Consider the following 25,694-nt stretch of genomic DNA (forward strand, 5'->3'; position numbering starts at 1 on the left):
TGTGAGGTTAAAATGAGGAAACTTACCTTAATATACTCCTCCTGCAGAACTTTGATGATGGCAGAACACGTGTCCGGTATGATGATCCCAAGCGCCTGCGGAGAGATGCCTGTCGAGAACTTGAGGTCCTGCAGGCTCCTCCCAGTCGCCAGGTACCGCAACGTGGCAATAAGCCTCTGCTCGGCCGTGATGGCTTGGCGCATCACAGTGTCCTGCCTTGTGATATAGGGGGACAGAAGATCCAGCAGACGGTTGAATATGGGGTCCGTCATGCGGAGAAAGTTCCTATAGTCATTAGGATTATTCTCCTGGAGTTCCCTAAGCAGAGGCATATGAGAGAACTGGTCACGCTGGCGCAACCAATTCTTGGGCCAGAAACGCCTCCTCCTCCTGTTCCTGGCCAAACTACTGGAATGATGAGCATATCCAGAAGCCATCCCATAAACAGCACCAACTCGCGAAAATTGACGCTGCTGCTCCATCATGGCTTCAAACCGGCCGGCTGGTCAGTCAAGAACACACTCCTTCAGAAAGCACTCACAAATCCAGCACTACCTGCAAAGAACGCGCGACAAACAGATACGAGCGGACAGGACGCAACTGCAAAGCAGCACGACCTGTAAGCCTGTACCCGATTGCCAACTACGATCCCGCAAGCACACGCACTGAACCCGAGAATACTACCTGGTAAAGCGCGGAGACCGAAAAGCGCGAATCGGCTTTAACCAAACCTTCACTAACACGAGCAAACCCGTAACTAGCAAAAGCGGAACAGAGGGCGGCGCCATTGACTTTGGCCTTTCCCTTTATAGTGACGTCGTACGTGGTTTACGTGCACGCGTTCTGGTACGACGGGAATTTGGTCCTCTGGTGTGTACAAGCCAGCGGACCAAAAGACAAATCTGCTTTGTACGCCGGAAACTGCCCGTCGGACAGTTTCAAACGGACATGTTTGGTTGTCTGTACAAGGCCTTAGATTGCCTTGTATTTGGCTCCATCCATCTTCCCACCAACTCTGACCAGCTTCATTGTCCCTGCTGAAGAAAGAATCCCCACAACATGATGCTGCCACCACCATGTTCCACGGTGGGGATGGTGTGTTCAGGGTGATGCGCAGTGTTAGTTTTTTGCTACACATAGCGTTTTGCTTTTGGGACAAAAAGTTCAATTTTTGTCTCATTTGACCAGTGCACCTTCTTCCACATGTTTGCTGTGTCCCCCACATAGCTTTTCGCAAACTGCAAACGGTACTTCTTATGGCTTTCTTTCAACAATGGCTTTCTTTTTGCTACTCTTCCATAAAGACCAGATTTGTTGAGTGCATGACTAATAGTTGTCCTGTGGATTCTCCCATCTGAGCTGTGGATCTTTGCAGCTCCTCCAGAGTTACCATGGGCCTCTTGGCTGCTTCTCTGATTAATGCTCTCCTTGCCTGGCCTGTCAGTTTAGGTGGACAGCCATGTCTTGGTAGGTTTGAAGTTGTGCCATACTCTTTCCATTTCCGGATGATGGATTGAACAGTGCTCCGTGAAATTTTGGAAAGCTTGGAATATTTTTTCAGAACCTAACTCTGCTTTAGACTCCTCCACAACTTTATCCCTGACCTGTCTGGTGTGTTCCTTGGCCTTCATGATGCTGTTTGTTCACTAAGGTTCTCTAACAAACCTCTGAGGGCTTCACAGAACAGCTGTATTTATACTGAGATAAAATTACAGACAGGTGGACTCTATTTAATAATTAGGTGACTTCTGAAGGAAATTGGTTCCACTTGATTTTGGTTAGGGGTACCAGAGTAAAGGGGGCTGAATACAAATGGATGCCACACTTTTCAGATATTAATTTGTAAAAAATTGGAAAACCATTTATCATTTTCCTTCCAGTTCACAATTATGTGCCCCTTTGTGTTGGTTTATCACATAAGATCCCAATAAAATACATTTACGTTTTTGGTTGTAACATGACAAAATGTGGAAAATGTCAAGGGGTATGAATACTTTTTCAAGGCACTGTCGATGATGTAAGTGTATGTACATCAAACATATGGCCTGTGCATTAGTTCCCTTTTCCTCACAACTTAACAGTTAGGTTGGGTTCACACCTATGCAAACTGGATGCATTTCCATGCAAATTTGTATTGAAGGAGAATGTGAACAGCTCTCTATGGAGCTGGTTCACATATATCTGGGGCTGGGCTGCGGCTCAGTTTTAGGGCCAAATTCAGGCAAAGATTCGTCCCTGATTCGTCCCTGAAACAGAGAACAGGGATGCACAGTGTTCCTGTGCGATTCACGGCCAGTTTAGGTGTGAACCGAGCCTTACCAGTTTTTGTGGTAACTGTTAAGTTGTGAGGATAAGGAAACTTATGCAGAGGCCATATGTTTCATGTGCATACACATATAATCTATTTATATTTTATGTTCTAGATTCAACCTTCAAAGTTAATCAGGATCATTACCCCTTAAGGGGGGGGGGGTTCTTGCGTTCTGAGTCAGCCTTTTTTTGTTCTCTTGCACACCTGTGGCTCATTACCATTTGGGATGACAATTCAGTTTTATATTTCTTAGTTGTTCCTTTTCTTGGCCTCTTGATGTGTGGCACTGGCTCTCTTCCTTTTAGTTTATGTCCCCTTATAGGGTCCCTCTCTCATTCTCCCCGGAATCTCTATTTTATTCATATTTTTTTCCGCCTCCCCTCTTTTTTTTTTCTCTTGCAGGATATTTATTTGCATTTGGTAGAGAAAAAGGGGAGATAAGTTTATGTATATATTGGTCTGTGTATATATTTTATGTGTTATTCAGGTGTTGTGTTTTTATATATTTCAGCTGGTCATCATCAAGCGTGAACCCTGAAGAAGCAATCTTTTGGGCTGTGGAGGGTGCTGGTTTAGGCTTTCAGCAAAAATTGTAAAAAATATAATTATTATTATTATATTCCTTAACCACTCATACAGAGGCAACCATTTTTATTTTCATTTATATAGCAAAAAATAAAAAGCCCATTAGTGATTAAATACCACCAAAAGATTCTTGCAGTAAGTAAGTGTCAGGAGGTTGAAAATACTTATATCTTGTACGCTTCATTAGGGCTGATATAAAAGCTGGAGGTGTCTGTGTCAAAGATGAACGTGGACAAGGGACCTTGGGCTCCGAGGACAATGTCAGGTCCTCATCCAAATCAAAGATCTCCCATGTAATCTCCCTGCGGCAGCTTTGGGAGTGAGTAGATTTAGGAATTTGCAGGGTCTTCTGAGGGGACTTAGCTAAGCTTGGTTTCCCTCCTCAATGGGCACCAAGCCAGGGTCACATGGGAGGCCTACCCCAGGGTGGGTTCTTCTTGGCTACCCTAGGCACCCTAACAGGATTATTTGCCTTTAACATTGGTTACCTTTACTTCCATGACATTTTCATCCATTCCCTGGGACAAGGCTGAGGCTGCTGTGGGTGTATACTTGACCCTAAGGCGGGCCTTGAATATACACTGTGTACATTTGCATCATACAGTGGGGATCGAAAGTTTGGGCATCCCAGGTAAAAATTTGTATTAATGTGCCTAACGAAACCAAGGAAAGATGGAAAAATCTCCAAAAAGGCATCAAATTACAGAATAGACATTCTTATATGTCAAAAAAAAGTTAGATTTTATTTCCATCATTTACACTTTCAAAATTACAGAAAAAAATGGCGTCTGCAAAAGATTGGGCACCCTGCAGAGTTAATATCATGTACTGTCACCTTTGGCAAGTATCACAGCTTTTAAACGCTTTTTGTAGCCAGCCAAGAGTCTTTCTATTCTTGTTTGAGGTATCTTTGCCCATTCTTCCTTGCAAAAGTCTTCCAGTTCTTTGAGATTTCTGGGCTGTCTGTCACGCACTGCTCTTTTAAGGTCTATCCATAGATTTTCAATTATGTTGAGGTCAGGAGATAGTGAAGGCCATGGCAAAACCTTAAGTTTACGCCTCTTGATGTAATCCCCCGTGGATTTTGAGGTGTGTTTAGGATCATTATCCATTTGTAGAAGCCATCCTCACTTTAACTTCAGCTTTTTCACAGATGGCATCAAGTTACCATCCAAAATTTGCTGAAATTTTATTGAATAAATTTTTCCTTCTACTCGTGAAATGTTCCCTGTGCCACTGGCTGCAATACAACCCCAAAGCATGATTGATCCACCCCCATGCTTAACAGTTGGACAGAGGTTCTTTTCATTAAATGATGTGCCCTTTCTTCTCCAAACATACTTTTGCTCATTTCGACCAAAAAATTCTATTTTAACCTCATCGGTCCACAGAACTTGTTTCCAAAATGCATCAGGCTTGTCTATATGATAAAAGAATATCAATACACGTGAACTGTTGTTCAGAGTGATAAAAACAGCGCTAAGAACAGGTAAAAGCCTGTTCAAGGTTAGAGTCCTGAATGAGTGATGGTAAGAAGGTGATCTTTAAATGGTATTTATGCACCAAATAATGGAAACCATTTCATGTGTAGATAAATAGAGTAATGGAAAAATGCACCATAGAATGTGGTTAAGTCACCCAAATGAAAAGGGTATCAGCTTACCACTGCAAATCAATAAATGATTTGCATACAAACCATCAAATCATACAGATGCTGACGCCCTCAGTCGAAGTCGGAAGTGACGAAACGCGTCAGGGCGTGGCTACAGACGGACGCTACAAGGAAATCTACAGTGCGTTCCACCGCGCTCCAACAACAAACCACAGCGAGGAAATCACAACATCGCACCCGCAGCACACGCGGACCCCTGTGGATAGGAGCAGACCGGTGAAATCACTTCTATTTTGTGCATTGATTATATATTTATACTGTACGGGCATTAACTAGTGGATTTATTCCACACTTAATTGGAGCTAATGTTTAAGCTTTTTTGCACTATGATCTGTGTGTTCTTTTGCTTTACATGTACCTCCATCTGAGCCATCTTGCCCGTGCAGCATCTGTATGATTTGATGGTTTGTATGCAAATCATTTATTGATTTGCAGTGGTAAGCTGATACCCTTTTCATTTGGGTGACTTAACCACATTCTATGGTGCATTTTTCCATTACTCTATTTATCTACACATGAAATGGTTTCCATTATTTGGTGCATAAATACCATTTAAAGATCACCTTCTTACCATCACTCATTCAGGACTCTAACCTTGAACAGGCTTTTACCTGTTCTTAGCGCTGTTTTTATCACTCTGAACAACAGTTCACGTGTATTGATATTCTTTTATCATTTTATCTATTTATAGATGGTTCTCCATTTATTTATTTATTTTAAAATAGCCGCTTCTTAGAACAACACCACTCACTCTACTGGTATTGTTTCTATATTTAGAAATAGTATGTCACCACTACACTACCACTCTGGTTGAGGTCTCTATTTGCTACCTGGCGCCGGAAGTGCAGCAGTAGGCCTTTTCACTGCACCTTCTTTTCCAGGCTTGTCTATATGTTCATTTGCAAAGTTCAAACGCTGATTTTTGTGGTGAGGACGTAGAAGAGGTTTTCTTCTGATGACTCTTCCATGAAGACCATATTTGTACAAGTATCTCTTTATAGTGGAATAGTGTACCACAACTCCAGTGTCTGCCAGATCTTTCTGGAGGGATCGTGCAGTCAAACTTGGGTTTTGAATTGAATTTCTAACAATTCTGCGAGCTGTTCTGTCTGATATTTTTCTTGGTCTTCCAGATCTTGCTTTAACTTCCACTGTTCCTGATGACTTCCATTTCTTAATTACATTACGAACAGAGGATATTGACATCTGAAAACGCTTTGCTATCTTCTTATAGCCTTCTTCAGCTTTGTGAGTGTCAACTATTTTCAGTTTCAGTTTTCTAGACTGCTTAGAAGAACCCATGGTGCTGATTGTTGGGGCAAGGTCAGCTGAGTCTGGGCATTTAAAACCTTTGAGATTGACATCACCTGGTCTTCCCAGACGATGATTGAGAACAATTCATGACACTGGCAGGTCTCAGCTTTGCAAAGGGGGCAGTGCATGCTATAAATTCTGCAGGGTGCCCAAACTTTTGCAGACGTCATTTTTTAGTTTTCTGTAATTTTGAAAGCGTAAATGATGGAAATAAAATCGAACTTTTTTTGGCATATTATAAGAATGTCTAATCTGTAATTTGATTCCTTTTGGAGATTTTTCCATCTTTCCTTGGCTTCGTTATGCACATTAATACAAATTTTTACCTGGGGTGTCCAAACTTTCGATCCCCACTGTATCTCCAGTTAACTCTCGGGTCCCTGTCTCTGTAATTTGCATTTAGGAGGGACATGCTGAGCCTTGCCCACATCCACCCATCTAGTGTATCACTGCTACCTCACTCCCATTAGTGGTATAGGGTCCCATTGTGCAAATAGCACAGACTCCATGTGTGTGCTTGGCTTCACTTAACTTTTCCGTACCTGGGCACAGGATCGGAACCTCTGGGGCACAAGTCTGCTCCCATTGCCATGGGAGACGGATTGCTCACGGAGAGAGTGCCGACAACAACTCCTTCCTGCAAGAGGCTCCCACCTGTCTCAGGCACACACTTAACGACAGGCTGCTTGCTGACCTTTCGTTACCATGGGTGACCACTTGCATCTGCACACCACACTGGGTTAACTCTTACAGGGCTGTCTTCTTACCCCAATGTGCTTAATGACCCATGTATGTGCCTTTTACTTGTGTTATACCCTTTCAGTAACTTCAGACCAGATGGGAACAAAGTTTCAATGCTTTACTTGGAAAATAGCAGAATGACCATCTCAAGGCCCAACATACAAGAACAGGATTTTTCCTATGTCCCCAATCCTAACTATGTGCTATGTGCTGCCCCAGCATACCTACAAAGATAGATTCATTTAAAGACAGGAGTCTATCAGTGGCATATCCCAGTAGTTGGTAACTTCAGGTACAAACCCAAGGTCCAAATAACCTTCTATGTTCTACGGCAGTGGTCATAAACCCTGTCTTCAGGGCCCACTAACAGGCCAGGTTTTATGTATTACTTGGGGAGATGCAGACTAGAATACTGCAATGACTGAGCAGCAAATTATATCACCTGTGATGTATTTCAGTTATCTTGCAAACCTGGCCTGTTAGTGGGCCCTGAGGACAAGGTTGATGACCACTGTTCTACGGTACTCCTCCTTGGTGCTGCTTTCTGATCTTCTCCCTCACAGGGCTCTCTTGAAGGCTCTCTTTAACATTTCTCCCCCCTGTGAATCATGGCTCTGGACCACTGTCCCTCTTTTTTTACCATATAACCTGCCAAAACCAAATAACCAGGGAAGCCATTAACTCTTACCCTCCTGTCCAAGACAGCACCTAACTAGCATATTTTTAACCTACTTGCACACTCAGAAGCAAACATCTAAAAAAACTGTATGCTATTGTTACTTGTACATTTAGAAGTCATTTGTGGTTTAACAGCTAAGCAGATGTGATTTATGTTTATTGTTTTGTTTAGTGGTTGTATGTTTTGTTGGTGGATTCCACTTTGAAATTCTTGTTCTGCTTTTCTCAACACAGTCACACGCAGGCTGAAGTCAGTGAATAGTAATATTTTTTCCTCTTTTTCTTTCCTGACTGTCTTTGACCAATGAACAGGCCTCAGCATTGTTACATGGGAGTTTTGGCAAATGTGTGGTGGGGTTTATTTGCTAAAGGAAAATAGACTGTGCACTTGCACAGGTGCAGTTGCACTCTGCAAGTGCAGTTGCAACAGTGAATAGTAAATGAGGTAAGGCTTCAATTTACCAACTTACCAAGAATACCCAATCAGGTGCAAGGAAAAAAAACAAAATTTTTGCCTGCTATAACGACCTTTTCCATACCTTCCAACTTTTTGTGATAAGAAACAATTTTTAGCAGAAAGAATGTAGGCATAGGGCACACCCCCTTTATGTGGATCGTGAAGAGTTTTTAAACCAAAACTGATTGGTTAAACCCAAAAGTCTATTTTCTTTGCCACTACTTTTTTTTAATGCTTGTTTTAAAGTAATAATTGCAATAATATAGAGGCTGAATGATAGATTTAGTGTTGTATAAAACTTTTGGTAGATGAATAATGCATTTGTATAGACCTTTATAGATCAGACCAATAAAGAGGGACACATTGGGAAGATACAGTAGTGCGACCACAAAAGGGTTAGTCTCTCCAAATAAGGGACATTTGGGACATATGCTATTGTTAAATGACCAACTCCATTTAAAGTTGACCTTGCACTTCAAACAAGGTCTGCTTATTTAGTGTGCCCCCCCCCCATCTAAAATACCACATTAAACTGCTCAAAAACATAGTTATAGTTATAGTTAGTCAGGTTGAAAAAAGACACAAGTCCATCAAGTTCAACCATAAGAAATAAAATAATAATAATATCGTACAATCACATATACCCAATTCTATACCCACAGTTGATCCAGAGGAAGGAAAAAAAAACAGCAAATCATGATCTAATTTGCTACAGCAGGGGAAAAAAATTCCTTCCTGATCTCCCATGAGGCAATCGGATATTCCCCGGAATATCAGGGAAGGCAAGTAAATATGCTTACCTTTACCCCAGCTTCCATGTGACAGGGGTTGGTAAAAGCCCTTGCTAATGAATTCCTGCAGAATGTGTCCGTTTACATCAGGCTAACTCCAATCCATTACATTTAGGTCCAGAAAAACAGAAAATTAAGCAGTCTTTTCCAGTTTTTTCTTCTGAACCTTGATGGACTTTACATCTGCCCGCCTTTAGACTTGAAAAACTTGAAATACTGAGCTGACTGGAAAGCCTATCTTAAACAATCTTTAGTTCAAAATATAAAACAATATACATGTAAAATTCGAAAAATTAAATCGTGCAAAAGTTCATTTATTTCACTAATGCAACTTAAAGGGTGAAACTAATATATGAGACTCATTACATGAAAAGCAAGGTAGTGTAATTGTGATGATTATGGCTTATAGCTCATGAAAACCCCAAATCCACAATCTCAGAAAATTAGAATATTGTGAAAAGGTTCAATATTCTAGGCTCAAAGTATCCCACTCTAATCAGCTAATTAAGCCATAACACCTGCAAAGGCTTCATGACTGAGCTTTTAAATGGTCTCTCAGTCTGGTTCAGTAGGAATCACAATCATGGGAAAGACTGCTGGCCTGACAGTTGTGCAGAAAACCATCATTGACACTCTAAATAAGGAGGGAAAGCTTCAAAAGGTAATTGCAAAAGAAGTTGGATGTTCCCAAAGTGCTGCATCAAAGCACATTAATAGAAAGTTATGTGCAAGGGAAAAGTGTGGAAGAAAAAGGTGCACAAGCAGCAGGGGTGACCGCAGCCTGGAGAGGATTGTCAGGAAAAGGCCATTCAAAAGTGTTGGGGACTTTCACAAGGAGTGGACTGAGGCTGGAGTCAGTGCATTAAGAGCCTTCAAATGTCGTATTCCTCTTGTCAAGCCACTCCTGAACAACAAATAATGTCAGAAGCGTCTTACCTGGGCTAAAGAAAAACACACCTGGTCTGTTGCTCAGTGATCCAAAGTCCTCTTTTCTGATGAGAGTAAATTTTGCATCTGATTTGGAAACCAAGGACCCAGAGTATGGAGGAAGAATGGAGAGGCACACACTGCAAGATGCTTGAAGTCCAGTGTGAAGTTTCCATAGTCTGTGTTGATTTGGGGAGTCATGTCATCTGCTGGTGTTGGTCCACTGAGCTTCATCAAGTCCAGGGTCAACGCAGCCGTCTACCAGGAGATTTTGGAACAATTCCGCAGACGGGCTCTATGGGGATGGGGATTTTCCAGCAGGACTTGGCACCTGGCCACACTACCAAAAGCACCAAAACCTGGTTCAATGACCGTGGAATTACTGTGCTTGATTGGCCAGCAAACTCGCCTGACCTGAACACCATACAGAATCTATGGGGCATTGCCAAGAGAAAGATGAGAGACATGAGACAATGCAGAAGAGCCGAAGGCCGCTATTGAAGCATCCTGGTCTTCCATAACACCTCAGCAGTGCCACTGGCTGATAGCTTCCATGCCACGCTGCATTGAGGCAGTAATTGCTGCAAAAGCGGCCAAAACCAAGTACTGAGTACATATGCATGCTTATACTTTTCAGAGGTCCGATATTGTTCTATGTACAATCCTTGTTTTATTGATTGCATGTAATTTCTAATTTTCTGAGATTGTGGATTTGGGATTTTCATGAGCTGTAAGCCATAATCCTCACAATTATGACAAATCACGGCTTGAACTATCTTGCTTTGCATGTAATGAGTCTATCTCATATATTAGTTTCACCTTTTAAGTTGCATTAGTGAAAGAAATGAACTTTTGCACGATATAAAAATTTTTCGAGTTTCACCTGTAAAGCAATAATAAGAAAAAAAAATCACAATATTGTTAGCCCAGCAAGTATATATGCAGTTCCTTCCTTTTTGCTTCTTGTTATTCTGGAAGACACATTCATTAATTACACAGATGGATTTTTGCAATCCCAAATTCAATTTTTTTTTTTAGAAACTCACTCACCAAAGTTAAAGTGATATGAAAGGTTAACTTTTTATTTTTCTAAAAAAACAAACATGTTATATGTACCTGCTCTGTGTAGTACTTTTGCATAGAACAGATCCTTCTCTTTTAGGTGCCCGCTGGTGCTTCTATCTACTTATTTTTGTGGGCTTGCTCCTGAGTCGCACTGTGTGCGTCTATTGACACATATATTGCAGCACGCCCAGTACCCCATTTCCTTGTCACTGCATTTGATTGACAGCAGAAAGAGCCAATGGCTCCCACTACTCTCACACAGTCCAGTAAGGATGGAGAAAGAAAGTAGAAAGCTGCTCCCCTGCATAGCGCTGGACCGAGATTGCGCTCAGATAAATATTTAGAGGAAGTTGCGGAGGCAGGTGTACTTAAATGTTTTTTTACCTTACTGCATTTTGTGCATTAAGGTAAAAAATCTTTAGCTTTTAGAACCACTTTAAAGACATTCTCCAATGTCCCTCTTTGGTATCTAAACTGGCAGCATAGCACAATCGGTGGGTAGCTAAATAAATGCCAGATTCAGGAGCCAGACCAGTGACAGCTGGTGCTCAAAATTTTTGGGGGGCCACAAACAAACTGAAAAATTCAGAAAAAAACCCCATCAATTGCAGCCTCACTGTGCCCATCAAACACAGCCACTGTGCCCTTCAAACGCAGCAACTGTGCCCATCAAACGCAGCCACTGTGTCATCAAACGCAGCCACTGTGCCCATCTAATGCAGCCACTGTGCAATCAAACACAGTCACTGTGCAATCAAACGCAGCCACTGTGCCCATTAATAGCAGCCACTGTGCCATCAAACACAGCCACTGTGCCCATCAATTGCAGCCACTGTGCCATCAAACGCAGCCACTGTGCTCATTAAATGCCGCCACTGTGCCCATCAAATGATACCACTGTGCCCCATCAAATGCCTCCACTGTGTCCCATAAAATGCTACCAATGTGCCCCATCAAATGCTGCCACTGTGCCACATCAAATAGTGCCACTGTGACCCCCTGCATGCTCACTGTCTGCCCGGTACTTATCCTGTCTCGGTGGCGGGTCAGGCATTTGGGTGATGGCGGCAAGCGGTGGGACCTTGCAGCGGGACGGACAGTGCCTGTGCAGCAGCTCATGTGTCCTCTGTGCATCTCCTCCCCTCCTCCCGATAGGCATCCGATCGTAGCGCCTGTCCTTTCAGCCAATCAGGTGACAGGAAACAGACGCGTGCACCTGATTGGCTGAGAGGTGGTTAAGTGTTAGGAAAGCGAATATTCATTCACTTTTCTAACATACCTGGGTGGGCTCGTAGCGCAATGCTTTGCGACATGAGTCCACCTTTTTTGAAACCCATTAGAGCCTATGGCTCTAATCGGGTGCTTTAAAAACACCCCCGCCACTGTAATTCAGACGCCCGGCATCTGAAAAGGGGCCAGACGTCTGAATAGGGGGCGGTGGCGGTGCCTGCGACCATGGATAGATTCACGCAGTGCATTAATCTATCCATTATACACAGAGGGGGGTGGCTGGAGAGAGGGGGCGGCACTGTCATTGAGCCAGACACTCCTATAGACACTTTAAAGTGGTTGTAAACCCTTACATTTACCCACTGAAATGATTAACCTCAGGTGATACACAGAGATTAAACAAATTCTCCTACATTCATTGTACCGGTTTATCTACAGCAGTCTCTCCTCGAAAGACATTACAATTCCAGAATTTGCACAGCATTTCAAAGCTCCAAATGGCAGGGGATGGGGATCTGATGTCACACACTGCACAAAATAGAACAGGGACCTGAGTGTAATCTGAGACATAAGTCGAGGAAATGGACCCACCCCCTTCTACACAGTCTCATAGGGAAATATGCACAGCTGAGGCTGTTAATCACCTGCTGTGTGCTGGTGTGGCAGGGCCATTTTCGGGGTTCGTCTGGTGTCGGCATAACTTGCCAAAAGTGACTCATGCAGATAGCAGAGGAAGAAAAGAGGAGACAGAAATCAGGCTTGGTGCTTTGGATAGAGGCAAGTACACTAGAGGAATATGCCTTGTTAATTTTTAATTTCAGAGTTTTACAATCACTTTAAGGAACAAATACATGTGTACTTACTTATCAACATCATTAAGGCAGGCTTAAGAAAACCTAGGTGACAGAGAGAGATTATTTTTAGGAGATTTAACTGGTTGGTAGTATTTGCGAAGTCTCAAATTAAAGTGATTCTAAAAGCACAACTTTTTTTTTTAAAATAACAAATAATGTCATACTTACCTGCACAGTGCAATAGTTTTGTGCAGAGCATCCCCAAATCTTCTCTTTTAGGGTCCCCAGACGGTGCTCCTGGCTTTCCCCCCCTTCCGAGTGCCCCCATAGCAACTCCATTAGCACACAGAGTGCAGTTCGGCCCATCCCCCCTCTCTCTCCTTACTGGCTGTGACTGACAGCAGCAAAAGCTACTGGCTCCTGCTGCTGCCTCTCTGTCCAATGAGGAGAGAGAGAGCTGTTGCTCTCATGCACAGTTCGGAATCGAGAGCAGGCTCAGGTAAGTATTTATGGTAGGCTGGGGGGGCTGCATGCAGAAGTTTTTTTTACCCTAATTAAAAAAACCTTCTGCCTGGGGAACAACATACCTTTATTGGCATCCTCACACTTTTAACTTTATGAAATAGGACCTTTTTCTGCTCCTGCATCAGTGCTATATTAATTTCTGGTGCTTGGTTTGGATATTAGCTGCTCCATCACTGCAAGGATACAGATAAAAGTGTTAATTGTTCGTATTTAGGAAATGTTACAGCTTCTAAATAAATGCATTACACAACACTTTATTGATAAGGTGGCACTTCCACTGAAATTCATGCTCTATCCTTTATTTTTAAAGTGTATGTCAAGACAAAAAATAATAATAATATGCAGTAGAACTCTGCATTACATGAACATTTCCCCCTGCAGGTCCAAAAAAGGTGGAGACTTTGGTAACAGGTGTGGTGGTTATAATGCAAGTATTCATTTTTTTCTTAGTTCCTGTCAGAGAACTCATTACTGGGTGCAAACTACAATGAATAATTCGTATTGTGTAGTCATCTCAGAAAAGAAATATACTAATTTCGCTGAATTGTCAGACAGTTGGCACAATTAGTGTCATACACATTAAAGTGGTTCTAAAGGCTGAAGGTTTTTTACCTTCATGCATTCTGCCCCATCTCCTTCCAGGGATGTGCACGAGAGCCTCGGCTGTCTTGGGACTCCCTCTCCTCATTGGCTGAGACAGCAGCAGAAGTCATTGGCTCCCACTGCTGCCAATCAAAACCAATGGGCCAATGAGGAGATATTATAACATTTTATTAGATTGATTTTTTTTAATAGACTCCCCCATCTACGCTAAACAGTGTGGATGAAGGAATCTCCCCTGCTGGCTATTGCTGCTCTCACAGCTGTTAGAACACCAGAACATTAAAATCATCTGATTGGCTGTAGTTGTTTGTCTAAGAATTCTCTACCTGGCTCCTTTGATTTTCATGTTGAAGTTTGTTGAGCCAGAGGGTGCCAATGAAGCAACCCATGGCTCAATTCAACAGGAACTAACCAAAATTTGAGCCCAGTATGGCAAGCATTGGGCACACTAAAGCCCTGTATACACGATCGGTTTGTCCGATGAAAACAGACCGATGGACTGTTTTCATCGGACAAACCGATCGTGTGTGGGCCCCATTTGTTTTCCATTGGTGAAAAAAAATAGAACAGGTTTCACATTTTTCCTATGGATAAAAAAACGATAGAAAAAAACGATCGTCTGTGTGGAAGTCCATCGGTCAAAAATCCATGCATGCTCAGAATTAAGTCAACGCATTGCTCGGAAGCATTGAACTCCAGTCACTTTTTTTATTCACACAGTATAGCTAGGAGGTTGACAATACTTTTTTTAGAAATTAAAGCGGTTTTCTGCAACGCCCCCCCCCCCCCATGAAACATTTAAGCTCAGCAGCTAGAAATACTGTAGCTACTGACTTTTAATATTAAGACACTTACCTTTCCAGGGTTCCTGCAATGTTGACACCCCAGCAGATTTTCGGATCGGCTATCAGGTGCAGCCGCTACCATTCCTCGTAAGGAAAACCGACAGTGAAGCCTTCACAGCCGGTTCCTCACTACGCATGCATGAAGTGCGCTGTGCTTTTTAATTGGCCCGGGGGAAGGGGAAGGAGGAGGGGGTGTTGATCGCCTCGCTGAGCATACTGGGGAGGGGTATTTAAGGGGCAGACGCCATTGGTTGTTGTCGTCGCCGCCCTGTTTACCACCCGGGCAGTCGTCCCACCACCCCGTGTGTGGCCCTCCTAGCCGGGGTGTGTGTGTGTGAGTGTTGCTGTGTTCCTGGCTCTGGGACCATGTTGGTCTGGGGCATTTGATCTACTTCGTAGGCTCAATAAGCAGAAGTCTACAAATTTACAAGTGGTCCTGTGCTGTCCGTCCAAAGTGGAGGAAGCCGGTCGATGGTGAACTTGTCTGGGGGACACCGCGCATGAGGCGGGTGTCGCAGGAGAGGCCTATCTGCTCATAGAAGGACACTTCGCACCTGAGAGGCTGGGTGATGGTCGCCTGTCGGTTCCTGATGTAACTAAAGCTGTTTGAAGGAGATCCGGGTGCTGAATCCTGTTGAGAAAGATTCTGGACCGAGATTGTCTCCACCTTTAGGAGGGTCTGTGGCAGAGACTTTAACCTGAAGTTTCCAAGTGACACCCCGGCTGCTGGGCTGGTGGGAGAGGCCTATCCGGGTGCACTATATCCACTCTGGCTAGAGTGGTGAAGAAGTTTACCAATGGAAGCAGGACTGTTTTTGTACCAATTAACCCCTGAATCTGCCATTTCTACTTCTTCTATCCTTCACCCACTTCTATCTTATTTGTTTTTACCCGGCTGGGTAAGTGGTTAAAGTGGTTGTAAAGGTTCCCGTTAAGAAAAATAAAAATAACAAACATGTCATACTTACCTCCTGTACTGGGGTCCCACGGCGGCTCTTTCGGCTCCTCCCTGCAATAGAGTTTCCCCTTTGGGAAGCTCTCTCCCAAGGGGGTTACCTTGCGGGCGTGCTCCCGTGTCATACACTCGGCGTCCATAGCCGACGAGTTTATGACTCGCCCCTGCCCCCCCAACGCCTGCATCATTGGATTTGATTGACAACAGCGGGAGCCATTGGCTGTGCTGCTATCAATCTATCCAATGAAGAGCCGAGACGCCGTGGAAAGAGCAATGTGGGATCGCGCCCATGGAAATTCAGGGCTCAGGTAAGTAAAACGGGGGGCTGGAGGCCGGACACTGCAAGATGTTTTTTCACCCTAATGCATAGGATGCATTAAGGTGAAAAAATATGAAGGTTTACAACCCCTTTAAGGTAATTACACTATATTGCCAAAAGTATTGGGACGCCTGCCTTTACACGCACATGTACTTTAATGGCATCTCTGTCTTAGTCCATAGGGTTCAACATAAAGTTAGCACACCCTTTGCAGCTATAACAGCTTCAACTCTTCTAGGAAGGCTGTTCACAAGGTTTAGGGGTGTGTCTCCTTAGGAATGCTTGACCATTCTTCCAGAAGCACAATTGTGCGGTCATGCATTGATGAGGACGAGAAGGCCTGGCTCGCAGTCTCCGCTCTAATTAACCCCAAAGTTGTTCTATAGGGTTGAGGTTAGGACTCTGTGCAGGCCAGTCAAGTTCCTCCACCCCAAACTATCTCATCCATGTCTTTGTGTAATGGTGCACAGTCATATTGGAACAGGAAGGGGCCAACCCCAAACTGTTACCACAAAGTTGGGAGCATGAAATTGTCCAAAATATCTTGGTACCATAACCCCCCTCCACCAAGATTTACACTTGGCACAATGCAGTCAGGCAAGTACCATTGTCCTGGAAACCGCCAAACCCAGACATGTCCATCGCATTTAGAAATATAGGCCCGGATTCACAGACACTGGCGCATATTTATGCCGCCGTAGCGTATCTCCTTTACGCTACGCCGACGCAGCGCAGAGAGGCAAGCACTGGATTCACAAAGCACTTCCTCCCAAATCTGCGCTTGGTTTCTCAGGCGTAAGTTGGCGTAAGTGGAAGTGGGTATGAGCCATGCTAATGAGGCGTGACCCCATGCAAATGATGGGCCGAGCGCCAGACACATACGTATCGCTAACTGCGCATGCGCTGTCCCGTGGGCGCATCTCAGTGCGCATGCTCACAATCACGTCGGAACAACTGCCTAAGATACGACGGATCACTGCCTACGGCGTGAAGGTAACCTACGCCCAGCCATATTCACGTCCAACGTAAACAACGTAAAATACGACGGCTTGAGTTCCCTGGTGCAGACCTTTGCATGTCTGCTGCTGAGTTACACCTCCTTTATGGGGAATAACTTTACGCCGGACATACGACTTACGCAAACCGCGTATAGCATGCGCCGGGCGCACGTACGTTCGCGAATCGGCGTATCTCCCATATTTTCATATTTGAATAGAAAATCAATTGGAGCACCAAATACGTCCAGTGTAAAAATGCACCCACTCTACCCCGGCGTAGGCAAGTTACGTCGGCCGGATGAAACCTATTTTCAGGCGTAGCTAGTTTTGTGGGCACGGCGCACAGATAGGACGGCGCATATTTGCACTTACGCAGCGTATCTCGAGATACGTCGGCGCAAGTGCTTTGTGAATCCGGGCCATAGTGTATACTTTATATGAGCCTATGCTTTGCTTGTTTTTAATTTCAAAGGTTTACAAGCACTTTAACTTCTACTCTAGGTCAGCCTTAGGCCTCTGGGGAGAAGAAGCATTGAATTATAATTTATCTTGTGTTTATTCTCAAACCTATCTTGAGCAAAACATGTGTACAGTATACTAAAGATCAGGGGCATTAAGGGCATACTGTGTAAAGGAGAGTTCTACCTTTTGCATAAATACATAAATACCGTATTTATCGGCATATAACACGCACAGGCGTATAACACGCACCCTAACTTTAAGAGGGAACTTTCAGGAAAAAAAAATTCCACAGCCCCCTGCATATAACACGCAGACACAGTTTACCCTCTATTTTCAGGGTAAAAAAGTGAGTGTTATACGCCAATAAATACAGTAAATAAAGTACCCTTTTTTCCAAAAGGCAAAAATATGCATTTGCAATAAAGCATGCAAAGCATTGCAACCAGTGGATCTCGGGTGCAATGTGCTGGCTTCTGTAGACTCTTCTTTCAGCCCAAGGTCCATACTTTGGTACAGACCTTCAGCTATGGAGCTTGCAGGAAGTATACATTTTCTACCAGTGCAGTGATATCACCACACTTGTGCTTCATTGAGAATAATGCCCCGTACACACCATCACTTTATGTGATGAAAAAAAACGACATTTTCTGTGAAGTAAAAAATTACGTTTTTGAAACTTCAATTTTCAAAGACGAAGTTGCCTACACACCATCGTTTTTCTCACAATGTTCTAGCAAAGCGAGGTTACGTTCCACCACGTTTTTCCATTGAAGCTTGCTTCATAAGTAGCTTCTGGGCATGCGCGGGTGTAAAAACGTCTTTTTAAACTACGTTTTTTGCTACACACGGTCAATTTCTGTGAAGTAAAAAACGACGTTTTGAAAAACGACACATAAAATTGAAGCATGCTTCAATTTTTTTTGGTCGTTTTTTACAAGACATAAAACAACGTTTTCCCCCACACACGGTCAATTAAAGTGACGTTTTTAAAAACGTCGTTTTTTTTCATCACATAAAGTGATGGTGTGTACAGGGCATTACAGTTTCTCTGCTGCAGTAGTTTTTTATTCTTTGTTTCCTGTGATTAAATGATGCAGCTCTGTGGATGGAAGCCAAGAGTATCATTTATGCTCAAAACCCTTTCTTTCAACACGGTACTGGACTGAGTTTCTGGTTTTCTGTCTTTCCTAGAGTCCAAGATACAAGCCACATGTTCCCTTTGACCATTGATAATTTAGAGAGACTGAAAAAAATGATGGTATCTAGGTGAACAGACTTTAGAAGGGAGACATGAAAAACATTAGGAATTTCTAGAGGAGCTGTAAATTGTAATCTGAAGGTAACTGAGTTAAAGAGGAAGTAAACCCTGATGGGTGTTACTTCCTCTTTGTTTCCCTGTAAAGGTAAAGCATAATGGGCTACTATGCAGTGCATAGTAGCCCATTATGTGACACTTACCTGCAAGAAAAGCCTGCGATGTCCCTGTCTTCCTCGCTAGTAGCAAGCGGCCATTCTTCATCCCTCTTCCTTCCGGGGCTGCGAACTCCGGCACTGTGTCTGGCCAGAGTCGCGTAATGTCACGTGACGTCACTCCCGCGCATGACCCGAGATAGAAACGGCACAGTGTGCCCTTTCTAACTCCGGCACATGCGCTGGAGAAATCGCCCTAAGTGATTTGCAAATATCTCCTAGACCGTGCAAGTCTGGGAGATATTTCAAGCACCTACAGGTAAGCCTTATGCCGCGTACACACGATCATTTTTCGGCATGAAAAAAACGTAGTTTTAAAAAAATGTCATTTAAAATTATCGTGTGTGGGCTTCACATAATTTTTCGAGTTCTGAAAAACGATTTTTTTTTCCGAACATGCAGCATTTTTTAACGACGTTTTAAACGACGTTAAAAAATGGAAAAAATAATCGTGTGTGGGCTAAAACGACGTTAAAAACCTCAGAAGCTCATGCTCAGAAGCAAGTTATGAGACGGGAGCGCTCGTTCTGGTAAAACAACCGTTCATAATGGAGTAAGCACATTCATCACGCTGTAACAGACAGAAAAGCGCAAATCGTCTTTTACTAACACGGAATCAGCTAATCAGCCCCAAGGGTGGCGCCATCCGCATGGAACTTCCCCTTTATAGTGCCGTCGTACGTGTTGTACGTGACCGCGCTTTTCTAGAGCATTTTTAAAAAACGATGGTGTGTGGGAAACATCGTTTTAATGATGAAGTTGGAAAAACTTTGTTTTTTCTACATGCCGAAAAACGTTGTTTTCTTTTCATGCCGAAAAATGATCGTGTGTACGCGGCATGAATCTAGGCTTACCTGTAGGATAGCGTGGTTGTAAAGGGTTTACAACCACTTTAACAACCCTATAAGAACAGATGAACTTAGGAGGCAGTTTTTAGGTAGTAACCTTGAGGGTTAAATTATTTTAGGAGAACCAGACCTGATTCCTGACCCTGATATGAGGGGCATGGGGACAAAGGTGGTCGGCAAAGTGTTACTCGGACACAGAACTAAAGGACAGGCTTTAAACCTATGCAAAACCATGGAAAGGGTTTTAGTAATATCTGGATGTCCTGTCAACTTGGTGTCATGAGCTTCTGATAGGAGCCTGAGGTGATGTAGAAAGAACAACTTTCTCACAGATAGGTTGGCAGGAGCATGGGACTGTGCTTCTGATATTGAATCAAACAGATCTGGGGAAAGGTTGGCAAAAAACAGGGTAGCAGATAAAATGCTGTTGGGCATGGAGGACTCCTTGGAGCAAAGCTCAAAGCTAAAGCTCTTTGGTGTTTTCTGATTTGTTGGGTGACCTAGTTGTAAAGAGGCATTGGCCAAACAATAGTTGTCCTTGTGTCTTTCTTCTAGGTTTCTCCTCCGGTTAATAACCAAGTGCTTTACTGCATATACACAGTGGCGTAGCGTGGGTTGTCAGCGCCTGGGGCAAGGCAAGTAATTTGCACCCCCCTGACCCATGGACTTACCTATTTTCAGCTAGCTCCAGTCGGGTCACATGACCCGCTGTTTGAGACAGCAGTGGCATGTAGGGAAGAGAAGAAAAGCCTGGAGTGGTGACATCATGCATATGTTATTATGTCCCATCTGTTGTTGGCGCTCCCTCCTCTCCACACTCATGACAGCGCCCCTCCAAATTTTGCGCCCAGGGCGGTGGTCCCCCTTGCACCCCCACGCTACGCCACTACATATACATACTGATTTTACTGTTGTGCGTTTAGTAACACTTTAAATACCAGTACTGTTTAAACTTTTCATCCATCCTTTAGATGATTGCATTAGTTATTTATAATGGCTAACATAAAGGGAACATGATAGTGATGAAGAAATGATCCACGTGACTGGGGGTGTGGCAATGATGGGTCTATTAGCTAAAAACTTCTGAGCTTAAAGATTGCCACCCTTTCCTTTCTCACAAGAGTGATTGGTATACGAATGAGAGAATTCAGTTATTGTTTTACCCAGCACACCATAACTTGATTGTTACATTTCTCCTTTAAGAAACGAAGCACAATCTAAATGTGCGCTTTTTATCCTCCCTTTCACATTGTGGTTTTGTTTACTGGTCTCCACATCCTGAGTTACACAACTGCAGTGCTGCTTTCAGCTGTTGTCTGTGCAAGTCAGCAAATCTGGGTCATGGAGTTTACTTCTTTGCTAGGGAGGACCCCTGAATGAGAGGAAATAGATATGTCTCATGTGCACAGGGGTCTTCCTTCTGATGTAATAAACCCAGTCAGTCAGCTTCTGGTTAACTTAACCACTACTACTTTCAGCACAAGCTTACATTTTCTACTATTGTTTCATGTGTTACACCAACTTTGTGTTTTGCCAATAACAATGGCTTTGTAAATACATCCACACACAGCACAAAGGTGCCAAAAATAAAATGCTTATAGAGGTGCTAACAATAAAACACACACATGTATAGGGTCACTACCTGCCTGGAGTTGCATGTTCTCCCTGTGCCTAAGTGGGGTTCCTCTGGGTACTCTTTTTTCCTCTCACACTCCAAAGACATGCTGGTAGGCAGTGTTAAATTAGTCAACTAAAACCGACTAAAACATTTTAGTCAACTAACTTAATACCATTTTAGTCGACTAAAATAGGACTAAAATCAATACAATTGAGACAACTAAAATATGACTAGACTAAAAGACTAAAATGGGACTAAAACTAAAATGCCATTTTAGTCAAAAGACTAATGCCGCGTACACACGACTGTTTTTAATGTCATGGAAAAAAACGACATTTTCCTCGACGTGATTCTTGTCAAGCCTGCCTTGCATACACACGATCGTGAAAAAAAAAATGCTTGAGCAAAGCGCGGTGATGTACAACACGTACGACGGCACTAAAAAGGAGAAGTTCCATTCGGATGGCGCCACCCTTTGGGCTGCTTTTGTGTTGGTAAAGTTTGGTGAGAGACAATTCGCTTTTTTCAGTCTTCGTGCTTTTCAGTCTGTTACAGTGTGACAAATGTGCTATCTTCATTGCAAACGCTAGTTTTACCAGAACAAGTGTTCCGTCTCATAACTTGCTTCTGAGCATGCACGTTTTTTTTCCAGACATTAAGGCCTACACACGACCGTTTTTCATGACGTGAAAAACGTTGAGAAAAATTAGAGCATGTTCTAAATTTTTTATGGACATTTTTCACGTTGAGAAAAATGCTCTGGAGCCTACACACGATCGTTTTTAATGACCAATTAAAAAAATAAAAATTTTCTCGTCATGACAAATGGTCGTGTGTACGCGGCATAAGAATAAAACTAAATTTAAATTTGATGTCTAAATTAACACTGGTCTGTAGTACATGTTCATACCTCAATACTATAACTAATAACATATAACATTTTCACTCCAGCGGTATATAATGAGTTTGGAAATTGTAGAGAAATGCTTAAATAATGCATTACAATTTAACTACACCCATTCGATTTTAGATGAATAAAATGACTAAAAATGTACTGGAGATTGTACTGGAGATTTTAGTCGACTAAAATGTAGGACTCAGGCCCCGTACACACGACCGAGTTTCTCGGCAGAATTCAGCCAGAAACTCGGTTCAGAGCTGAATTCTGCCGAGAAACCCGGCCGTGTGTACACTTTCGGCCGAGGAAGCCGACGAGGACCTCGGCGAGGAAATAGAGAACATGTTCTCTATTTCCTCGTTGTTCTATGGGAGAACTCGGCCCGCCGAGCTCCTCGGCGGCTCCAGGACTGAACACGCCGAGGAACTCGATGTGTTTGGCACGTCGAGTTCCTCGGCCGTGTGTACGGGGCTTAAGACTAAAACTAAATCGAAATTTGCTGCCAACATTAAAACTGCTGGTAGGTCAATTGGTTCCTGCCTAAATTGGTACTAGTATGTATGAATGTGAGTTAGGGTCTTAGGGACCTTAGATTGTAAGCTCCATGAGGGCAGGGACTGATGTGAATGTACAATAAATATGTGTAGCACTGCATAAATTGACTGCGCTATATAAGTACCTGTAATAAATAAATAAAATATTATTATATTATATCCTTCAATAATTAGTCCAAAAGTGCCTGTAATTAACATTTTGAATCTGTTCCCAACCACTGAGCAGATATAGGAAGATGCTATGGTGGATTGAGCTACACCTGTGCAGTAGCTACCTTTTTCCTGTCTACACACAGCTTTCTTAGTTTACAAGCTGTGAACAAATGGTGGAATTTCTATAGTCATACAGTGAATCTAATTAAATGATTTTGCAATGCTGGGTCGGTGACATCACAAAGGGACGGTTTCACCAGGTGACATCACTAAGTGGCGATGCTTCCCAGCCCCACTCCTTATCAATCTATTGACGAACATCCCGCAGAGTGCACAGAAAATTTGGGTGTTCGCAAACACCCGAACAGCAATGTTCAGAGCAAACTAATGCTCGGCCCGAACCGTTCGCCCATCCCTAATTGCTATTTTACCCCTTTTAATATGAATTACGAATCATGTACAAGATAACTTGCACACTGCTCAGTTTACCAAACCTTAACATATTTGGCAATGTTTTATATAGAGTATATACATTGTATATTGCTAAAGTTTATTTTTTTTGTGTACAGATGGACTTTTCCACCACAAATAGGGACAGATGGACAGTATTGATCAAAATAAAACCATCAAGCATAATATGTGTTTGACAACCGCTGACATTTCATACATTTGTTACTATGCATACAGCTGAGAGTATGCATAGTAAAAAATGTATAAATCTCTTATGCCCTGTGCACACGATAGGTTAGTCTGATGAAAACGGTCTGATGGATTTTTTAACTGATGGTCAGTCGTGCCTACACACCATCAGTTAAAAAAACGATCGTGTCAGAACGCGGTGATGTAAAACACAACGATGTGCTGAAAAAAATGAAGTTCAATGCTTCCAAGCATGCGTCGACTTGATTCTGAGCATGCATGGATTTTTAACCAATGACGATTTGTACCTACAGACGATCGTTTTTTTCTATAGGTTTTTTATCCATCAGACAATTTTAAAACAAGTTCCTATTTTTTTAACCTATGGATAAATAACCGATGGGGTCCACACACGATCGGTTTGGTCTGATGAAAACGGTCCATCAGAACGTTTTCATCAGACTAACCTATCGTGTGTACTCAGCATTATAGTCACGGGTTTAGGGAAATGATTGCTTCTTGCATTAGATATTTTTTATTGAATTAACAATAACCATATCCTAATAAAGAGAAATTTTGAAGCACTTTTTATGAAAATTTACATTACTGGAATTTAAAGTCGTTGTGAAAATACTATGTTATCCACTTGCCGCCCGCCATATAGCAAAATGACAATGGCAAAGTGGTTCTGTTATCCTGACCAAACGTCATATGACGTCGGCAGGATAACAGGATGCTGCACGCGCATCGCGGCGGTCGGTGGTGCGGTGTGTCAGTCCGACACACCGCAACCCCGATCTAGGTAGAGAGTCTCCGACGGATCAGCCGTGTCCAATCTCGGCTGATCACGATGTAACCAGGAAGAGCCATTGATCAGCTTTTCCTCACTCGCATCTGACAGACACGAGTAGAGGAGAGCCGATCGGCTGCTCTCCTGACAGGGGGGGGTCTGTGCTGATAGTTTATCAGCGCAGCCCCCCCTCGGATGCCCACCCAGGACCACCAGGATGCCACTCAGGACTACCAGGATGGCCGCCACATTGGAACCACCAGGTATGCCCCCCTAGACCACCAGGGAATGCCAATCTGTGCCCAGGCAGCTGCCAATCAATGCACAGGCAGCTGCCAATCAGTGCCCACCCACAATGCCTATCACTGCCAGTGCCACCAGGGATGCCTATCAGTGCCATCTATCAGTGCCGCATATCAGTGCCTATCAGTGCCATGTATCAGTGCCCATCTGTGCTGCCTATCAGTGCCCAGCAGTGCCACCTGTTAGTGCTACCCATAAGTACCCATCAGTGCAGCCTTTCAGTGCCCAGTGTCGCCTATCAGTGCCCATCCATGCCCACCAATGCCACCCATGAGTGCCCATCAGTGTTGCCTATCAATGCCCATCAGTGCTGCATATCAGTGCCACCTATCAGTGCCCATCAGTGCCACCTATCAGTGCCTGCCGTGCCGTCAGTGCCACCTAATTGGTGCCACCTCATCGGTGTCGCCTTATCAGTGCCCGTCAGTTAAGGAGAAAACATACTTATTTACAACATTTTATAATAGAAACGAAAAACTTTTTTTTTCAAAATTTTCAGTCCTTTTTTATTTGTTAGCAGAAAATAAAAACCGCAGAGGTGATCAAATACCACCAAAAGAAAGCTCTATATGTGGGAACAAAATATATTTTTTTTAGTTTGGGTACAGTGTAGCATGACCACGCAATTGTCATTTAAACAGCGAAAGAGCTGAAAGCTGAAAATTGGCAAGTGCCTGGTATTGAAATGGTTAAAGACTCTTTCTATGACAGTTATAGCTATATATGTACCAAAACTGCTTTTACTTAGTTCCAGAGATGGTCTTACCTTTTTGAACAAGGTTAAAATGCTCTGTCATGTGACCATGCATGTATTCCACAGTCTGTTTAGCCTGAGGCTAGATGCAGACTGCGCTTGAGCAGGGGGCATGTTTAAGAGGCAAGGAGGTGTGATTGGAAGAGGATGTGTGCCAGGAACAGGCTGTTATTCGGTCCAGGGTGTGGTGACTGAACATTCTACCCAATACAGTCATGCAGTGAGTCTACAGTGTCCTGTTCTGAATGGCCAGCTATAGGATGCAAACTGACCAGGCTAATTTAGAACAAGGAAGAAAAGTGACTGGGAGGATCAACCAGGTATTTTAGAAGATGAATATAAAAGTGAATTTAAATTTATAAAATACACATATTGGTATACACATAAAAAATTTA

The 25,694-nt window shown here is 43.2% G+C and overlaps 1 protein-coding gene across 1 annotated transcript in view; it reads left to right on the top strand.

Annotated features, from left to right (window-relative positions):
* Nucleotides 1-25,694, top strand: part of CD28 (CD28 molecule) — a 73,355-nt gene that overhangs the window by 37,217 nt on the left and 10,444 nt on the right. The window lies entirely within an intron of this gene.

Source organism: Rana temporaria, chromosome 6 (assembly GCF_905171775.1).
Source record: "Rana temporaria chromosome 6, aRanTem1.1, whole genome shotgun sequence".
NCBI classification, from domain to species: Eukaryota; Metazoa; Chordata; class Amphibia; order Anura; family Ranidae; genus Rana; species Rana temporaria.